The sequence below is a fragment of the Eptatretus burgeri genome, chromosome 11 (genome assembly GCF_056783735.1).
Source record: "Eptatretus burgeri isolate ZD-2024b chromosome 11, Ebu_testis_v1, whole genome shotgun sequence".
NCBI classification, from domain to species: Eukaryota; Metazoa; Chordata; class Myxini; order Myxiniformes; family Myxinidae; genus Eptatretus; species Eptatretus burgeri.
In genome coordinates this window covers 85945026-85953679 of record NC_140971.1, presented here as the reverse complement: position 1 = coordinate 85953679, position 8654 = coordinate 85945026, and the positions used below count along the sequence as shown (strand labels likewise).

Here is an 8654-nt window from a genome sequence, read left to right as displayed (position 1 = left end):
GAAAAAAAATTCAAAAATCGGCATACGTTGGCTAAAACGTCAAGGTGTGACCGGGCCTTTAGTTTAACTTCGTCATAGTGTGCTGCACGTATCGCCAACGAAGTCGTGGCGTTCTCTGTTAAAAACCTGCCACTCGCCGATTGAAATCATAACCGCCTGAAAATTGGAAGTGTAGACATCGCAGTCACACCTTGACAATTTAGCCAGCGTATGCCGACCTATGAAAAATGTGTCTAAAATGCTGGGACACGTCGAATACGGTATGGGTAAGTTGAGTATACGTTAGCAGCACGAAGAAAAACAATGAAGTACACTGTCATATTACGTGATGCGTCTAGTACGTCATGAAATTTCAAGCATGCTGAAAATCTTACGACGTACTCGACGTATGGCTCACAAGTTCCGCACACACTGCCGTAAGTTCTCGGCACGCTCTGCAATCGTTTACACACGTCGGCCACATGTTACCTGTAAGTTACTCATAAGTCGAAACACGTCGAGGTAATGTTTAGCATACCCGAAACTTAATTTTTAACCTACGAGTAACGTGCTTTGAACATATTAGTAGTGTGCTTTGAACCTTTGAGTAATGTGCTTTGAACCTATGTGTAACGCATCTCAAACGCACATTGGCGTATGCAGACAAATTTGATTGATGTCTTCCGGATGACCACAGAACTTACTGAATGTGTTTCTAACTTACAGCTACCGTATATTGGCGTATTGGCAGCGTTTAGGGGAATTGGTATATACAAATGGGCTTCACAAGAGGAACCCGTCAGTGTTCCTGACTCCACGTTGAGTAGATGTCAATGTCACTGGCAGTGGCAGTAGCAGTAGTAGTAGTAGCAGTAGTAGTAGTAGTAGTAGTAGTTCGAGAGAATTTAGTGATGTAGATGTTATTAGTAGTAGTAGTAGTAGTAGTTCGAGGGAATTTAGTGATGTTGATGTTAGCAGTAGTAGTAGTAGTAGTAGTACGAGTAGCAGTAGTAGTAGTTCAAGAGAATTAAGTAATGTCCATGTTGGGAGTAGTAGTAGTTCGAGAGAATTTAGTGATGTCGATGTTGGTAGTAGTAGTAGTTCGAGAGAATTTAGTGATGTCGATGTTAGCAGTAGTAGTAGAAGTACGAGTTGCAGTGGGAGTAGTTTGAGAGAATATAGTGATGTCGATGTTGGTAGTAGTAGTAGTTCGAGAGAATTTAGTGATGTCGATGTTGGTAGTAGTAGTAGTTCGAGAGAATTTAGTGATGTCGATAGTAGTAGTAGTAGTAGTAGTTCGAGAGAATTTAGTCATGTCGATGTTGGTAGTAGTAGTAGTAGTAGAAGTAGTTCGAGAGAATTTAATGATGTCGATGTTAGTAGTAGTAGTAGTAGTAGTAGTAGTAGTTCGAGAGAATCTAGTGATGTCGATGTTGGTAGTAGTAGTAGTAGTAGTGGTAGTAGTGGTAGTAGTAGTAGTAGTAGTAGTAGTAGTACTTTCAAGTAACGTGTTGCAAAGTGTGAACAACGTTCGTGTTGCGTGCTCACAAAACGTTACTCATAGGTTAGAAATAAGTTTCGGGTACGCGAACCATTACCTCCACATGTTTCGACTGATGAGTAACTTACAAGCAACGTGTTTCAATGTGTGTCAACGATTGCATAATGTGCCTACAATTTATGGCCAGCGCAGCAGAACGTGAGTCATACGCCGGCATACGTCGTAAAATTTCAAGCATGAAAAAATTTGAGGAAAACCCAAAAGTTCAACGTTTAAAGCCAGCGTACTACCACTTATGGCAGTGTTTTTCAGCGGGGTCTCAACACATACAAAACGTACCCATAACGTATTCGACGTGTACCAGCGTTTTACACAAATTTTTGCAAAAATCGGCATAAGCTGACAAAAACGTCAAGGTGTGACTGGGCCTTTTGCGAGGGTATTTTACTGTGATTTTGGTTAAATCTTAAGACTGAGCAAGGAATCTTTCCTCACAGTCGACACGAGTGCAGAAGAGCCTATTGTCTGTGCTCGAGTGATGTAAAGAATATAAAATAAGGATAATTTCACACAAACACACGGGTGAAGATTGTGCACCGCCAAACAATCAATTGACACACAGTTGACTTCAAATATTTTCGTGCACAACTTTGCATTAATCATCATAATAATAAAGATTGCCTTCATAGATCGCGTGAAAAGCCAAACAGACACATCAGGGGGATTAGCTCAAATGGTAGAGCGCTCGCTTAGCATGCGAGAGGTAGCGGGATCGATGCCCGCATCCTCCATTATTTTATGTTCTCACATCTCATCAGGGAATGAATAGTTCTGAAATGGAATCAAGATGAAAACGTGTGAACATGCCAAAATGAATTAAACACTTCAACGTGAAAACTTTTCGTTTTCCGAATGAAATTCAATATACATATTTTGAAAAGCTGGCATAATAGAATGAAACAATATCTTCCTGGCAACCTCAATTGGAAAAGCATGGGACTTGAAATCCTCAGTTTGTGGGTTTGACCCCCAAATTTGGTGTGAATTAATTTTTGGTTGTTTATTTGTCTCTGATGCTCGAGAAATTTTGGGGCTCAAACCCCCGCAGAGCCCCTAAGTCCCTGATTTTTTTTTTTCTACTGTGAACAAACTTTGGTACATCATGGATAATGAAGGCTGTCGTCAAGTTTCATCAAAATTGTGTGTGTCGTTTTGGAGAAGAGAGCAAAAACCTATTTTGGGGTGGTACAACATCTCCCGTCCCCATCGACCCCTTTCATGAGCATAGATTTTGATGCGGTCGATTCATTCTGGTACATTATGGGTAATGATGGTTGTGGCCAACTTTCATAAAAATCGTGTTTGGTTCAAGCGATGATGTCTGAAGTGATTCAGACAGACTGACTGACCGACTGACTGGTTCACTCACTCACCGACGGACAGTGCTGAATCGCATAAGTTCACTTGAATAAAGTCCAGATGAGCTAAAAACCCAGGGAGGGTGTGGGTACATGTTGAGACTCTGGAGGTTGACAAAGGTGTCCCAAGAAACTCACCGCAAAGCAAAGGAAGGGAGGAGTCTCTCTCCCTCTCCCAATCATTTTGGGGTTGTAAGGGGTCTTAATGCACACACCAATTATCTGCTGTTTAAAGGCAGTTGCTCACGTCAATGGTGCGAAGTAGAAGCGCTCGGACTCCAACTGAATATTCCAAAAACAAAGTTGGCCCCCTGCTTACACATAAACCCATCCAAGGTTTCAACCGATTCTTTCAACCGATTTACCTGCTGTTCCACATGCAAGTGCTCTCTTTGATTTTGGGCCTGGCACTCCAATTTTCCTTCACCTGAGCTCCTGCAACATCTCGTGGATGGCCAGTGTGGCCCCCTCCTCAGGATTCCCAACCAATGCTAACTCTATGGTGCGAGTGCTCAGAGTTCTTGAAGGAGGCTTTTGTGCCACGACATTCCTATTGCAAATCCTCCTGAACCCTCTCTGACTCCCACTGTGGTTGCAGCAACCCGTCATTACCCAATATGTGACACTCATCATTCTCTTTGCACCATGTCTATTCTGAAGAGTATTCCATTTTGGTTTCAGGTGGTGGGATTGCAGAATCCATTTCACAACGCACACATCCAAACATGTAACCTCAAACAGGAAGAATCCTGACCCAGCCCTCTGTAACTTGGGTGAGCTCCTCCTTCGCAACATTGAGCCGAGGGACCACATCGACCGTGACAATCGCGGTCTCGTTCCCCACTTTTGCTGGAAGCTTCCTGTTGCTGTGTGTTTCCAATATAATCTGATCCACCCTCATCTTGTCCCTTTCGCCACCCTTTTCTGCTTCTCAGCCTTCTTTTTATCCTCTTCGAGTTTCCACTCTGCTGTTCGTCTCCATTTCGATCTTCATCCCTGCCTCTCTTCTTTCAATCTCATCCTCTCTTTCTTTTCCTTCTTGGTGCATTCCTGCCATTCCTTCTCTGCCCCATCGGCTCTGTCACGCCACGAGTGTTTTTCTGCTCCATCGGGTCTCTCATCCTGTGGGTACTGCTCTGTCACATTAAAACAGTAATAATTCCCATTCTTTCCCCACAAGAGCAGTTTGTTCTCCATGGCAGATTAAAATATTCTCACTGAAATTTTTTTGAACAATTTGCGTCAAAAAAAAAACTGCTTTGTTTACGCTGCAGGTCCGAATCTCACTCTCTGACAACAATGAATTCTCTGACACCAACGAATGAGGCCATCATTATCAAGATATCACAAATATCATGAGATCAATGACAACCAACATCTTCAACACAAGACAATGAGTACAATCACCTTGGCCATCACAAAGCACGACACAAACCATCACGAGAACAATCATTACACCCTGGCACGATCAAGATGAATATGAACACTAAGATGGTCATCATGACGGCCTCCATGACCCTTGGTCACTTTGTTTGAAGGGCAAGCACTCAGGTTGGTGTGTCTCACAACGTCTGTAGCCCAGGGTGTGTTTTTACCGAAGATTCGCACCACCACCTCCACAGCTTCCCTCAGGACCCCCCTTGTCCCGATCACACCTCCTGCAGCAGAAGTCAGTGTCGAAGTGGTCGAGGCACAACCACTCGTTGCTGTTTAAATCGAAGGTCGCTCCGGACTCGCCACCTGAGAAATATTGTCCGGAGATCGTGAAGCGGATGATCGTGTCAGTCTTCATTGTTCAGCGAGGGTATTTTACTGTGGTTCTGGTTAAATTTTGAGACTGAGAAAGGAATCCTTCCTCAGAGTCGACACATGTGCAGAAGAGTCTATTGTCTGTGCTCGAGTGATGTAAAGAATATAAAATAAGGATAATTTTACACAAACACACGGGTTAAGACTGTGCACCTCCAAACAATCATTCGACACACAGTTGAATGAAAATATTTTCGTGCACAACTTTGCATTAATAATCATAACAATAAAGATTGCCTTCATAGATCGTGTGAAAAGCCAAACAGACACAGTAGGGGGATTAGCTCAAATGGTAGAGCGCTTGCTTAGCATGCGAGAGGTAGTGGGATCGATGCCCGCATCCTCCATTATTTTATGTTCTCACATTTCACCAGTGAATTCATAGTTCTGAAATGGAATCAAGATGAAAACGTGTGAACATGACAAAATGAATTAAATACTTCAACATGTCAACTTTTCGTTTTCCCAATGAAATTCAATATACATCTTTTGAAAAGCTCTCAGAACAGAATGAAACAACATCTTCCAGGTGACCTCATTTGGAAAAGCATGGGACTCTTCATCCTCAGGTTGTGGGTTTGACCCCCAAATTTGTTGTGAACCAATTTTTGGTTGTTTTTTTTTTTTCGCTGAAGCTCGAGAGAGTTTGGGGCTCAAACCCCCGCAGAGCTGCGAAGTCCCTGATTTTTTTTTTCTGCTGTGAACAAACTTTGTGACATCATGGGTAATGAAATCTGCAGTCAAGTTTCATCAAAATAGTGCGTGTCGTTTTGGAGAAGAGAGCAAATACCTATTTTGGGGTGGTAAAACATCTGCCGTCCCCATCGACCCCTTAAATGAGCACAGATTTTGAGGCAGTCGATTCATTCTGGTGCATTATGGGTCATGATGGTTGTGGCCAACTTTCATTAAAATCGTGTGTTTGGTTCAAGCAATGATGTCTGAAGTGATACTGACAGACTGACTGACCGAATGACTGGTTCACTCAATCACCGACGGACACTGCTGAATCACATAAGTTCACCTGAATAAAGTCCAGGTGAGCTAAAAACCCAGGGAGGGTGTGGGTACATGTTGCGACTCTGGGGGTTGACAAAGGTGTCCCAACGGTCTCACCGCAAAGCAGAGGAAGGGAGGACTCTCTCTCTCTTCTTCCAATCATTTTGGGTTGTAAGGGGTCTTAATGCATACAAGAAATATCTGCTGTTTAAAGTCAGTTGCCCACGTCAATGGTGCGAAGCAGAAGCACTCGGATTCCAACTGAATATTCCAAAAACAAAGTTGTCCCCCTGCTTACACATAAACCCACTCAAGGTGATTCTTTCAACCGATTTACCTGCTGCTCCACATGCAAGTGCTCTCTTTGATTTTGGGCCTGGCACTCCAATTTTACTCAACCTGTGCTCCTGCAACATCTCGTGGATGGCCAGTGTGGCCCCCTCCTCAGGATTCCCAACCAATGCCAACTCCATGGTGCGAGTCTTCGGAGTTCTTGTGGGAGTCTTTTGTGCCACGTCATTCCTATTGCAAATCCTCCTGAACCCTCTCTGACTCCCACTGTGGTTGCAGTAACCCGTCATTACCCAATATGTCACACTCATCATTCTCTTTGCACCGTGTCTATTCTGAAGAGTATTCCATTTCGGTTTCAGGTGGTCGGATTGCGGAATCCATTTCAAAACGCACACATCCAAACATGTAACCTCCAACAGGAAGAATCCTGACCCAGCCCTCTGTTATTTGGGTGAGCTCCTCCTTTGCACCATTGAGCAGAGGGAACACATCAACCATGACAATCGCCGGCTCGTTCCCAACATTTGCTGGATGCTACCTGTTGCTGTGTGTTTCCAATATCATCTGCTCCACCCTCATCTTGTTCCTTCCATCACCCTTTTCTGCTTCTCAGCCTTCTTTTTATCCTCTTCGGCTTTCCACTCTGCCGTTCCAGTCTCCATTGCGATCTTCATCCCTGCCTCTCTTCTTTCGCTCTCAGACTCTCTTTCTTTTCCTTCTTGGTGTTTTCCTGCCATTCCTGCTCTGCCCCATCGGCTCTGTCACGCAACGAGTGTTGTTCTGCTCCATCGGTTCCCTCATCCTGTGGGTCCTGCTCTGTCACACTAAAACAGTAATAATTCCCATTCTTTCTCCACAAGAGCAGTTCGTTCTCCATGGCAGATTAAAATATTCTCACTGAAATTTTTTTCGAACAATTTGCGTTAAAAAAAAACCGCTTTGTTTTCGCTGCAGGTCCGAATCTCACTGTCTGACAACAATGAATTCTCTGACACCAACGAATGATACCATCATTATCAAGATATCACAAATATCATGAGATCAATGACAACCAACATCTTGAAGACGAGACCATGAGTACAATCACCTTGGCCTTCTCAAAGCATGACAGAAACCATCACGAGAACGATCATCACACCCCGACACGATCAAGAGGATTATTGACACCACTACTGCATTCATAACGGCCTCCATGACCCTTGGTCAGTTTGTTGAAAGGGCATGCCCACAGGTCGGTGTGGCTCAACACGTCCGTAGCCCTGGGTGTGTTTGCTGAAGCTTCGCAACACCACCTCCACAGCTTCCCTCAGGGCCCCCCTTGTCCCGACCGCACCTCCTGCAGCCGAAGTCAGTGTCGAAGTGCTCGAGGCAGAACCACACTCGTTGTGGTTGAAATCGAAGGTCGCTCCGGACTCGCCGCCTGAGAAACATCGGGCGGCTATCCTGAAGCGGATGCTCTTGTCAGAGTCTTCATTACTTAAGGCCCAGTCACACCTTGACGTTTTAGCCAGCAATGGCAACGTATAAAAATGCACGTAAAACGTTGGCGTACGCTGAAGTTCTGAGGTTTTTTTTTAAGTTTTGGTCGTCGTCATAACGTGTTGGTCGTATGCATAACGCATTAGTTACGGGCACAGAATGTTTCGTTGTGTTTAAGATAACTTACACCAACGAATGCTTCGCCTGTTGTCGGTGTTCACAAACTATGCCCAACGATAAGTTTAACTTCGTCATAGTGTGCCGCACGTATCGCCGACGAAGTCGTGGCGTTCTCTGTTAAAAACCTGCCACTCGCCGATTTAAATCATAACCGCCTGAAAATTGGAAGTGTCGACATCGCAGTCACACCTTGACGATTTAGCCAGTGTATGCCGACCGATGAAAAATGTGTCTAAAACGCTGGGACACGTCGAATACGGTATGGGTAAGTTGAGTATACGTTAGCAGCACGAAGAAAAACAATGAAGTCAGGTCAGGTCAGGTATGGGAGCATGTGCCAGAACAGCACGTCGCTGCGTCCACTTTCCGCCGGTACTCCAGGGGCCTCAGTCTGGCCATCCCCCAGGCAGATGCCAGGCCCATCCCCATCTCCTTGAGATGATGGTCAACCTGTTGCAACCATGAGGCACGTGGTCATGCCCACTGGCCTCCTCCACTCATGAGACTCCCTCGCTGAGAGAATCTGGTGAGCAGGATCAGAGTCAGGAAAACGAGCCACATGTCCATACAGCCGCAACTGACGCTCACGGACTATGCAGATCACAAATCTCATCCGAGTCTCTCTCAGCAACCGCTCGTTGGACACAAAATCCGACCAGCGATAGCCAAGGATTCTCCGAAGAGACCTGATACCAAAGGAATTAAGTCTTCGTCTCAGATCCTTGGTCAGAGTCCAAGTCTCGCACCCATAGAGCAAGACTGGAAGTACCAAAGACCTGAAGACTCGGACTTTCGTCCTCCCACACAGGTACCGGCAGCGCCACACCCCATGATCCAGTGAATCCATGACTCCCCAGGCCCGACCCAGACGTCTATTGACCTCTGACTCGCAGCCAGCAGAGACATGAATATCACTGCCAAGGGAAGTGAATCTCTCCACGACCTCAACATCCTCACCACAAACAGACACAGACAGGACAGCAGCATCCAAGATG

At 45.1% G+C, this 8654-nt stretch overlaps 1 non-coding gene across 1 annotated transcript; it reads left to right on the top strand.

Annotated features, from left to right (window-relative positions):
- The first annotated feature begins 2198 nt into the window (after nt 1–2198).
- On the top strand, nt 2199–2271 carry TRNAA-AGC (transfer RNA alanine (anticodon AGC)). The gene has a single exon. It is a non-coding gene; the product is annotated as a tRNA-Ala (tRNA).
- The last annotated feature ends 6383 nt before the right edge of the window (nt 2272–8654 follow it).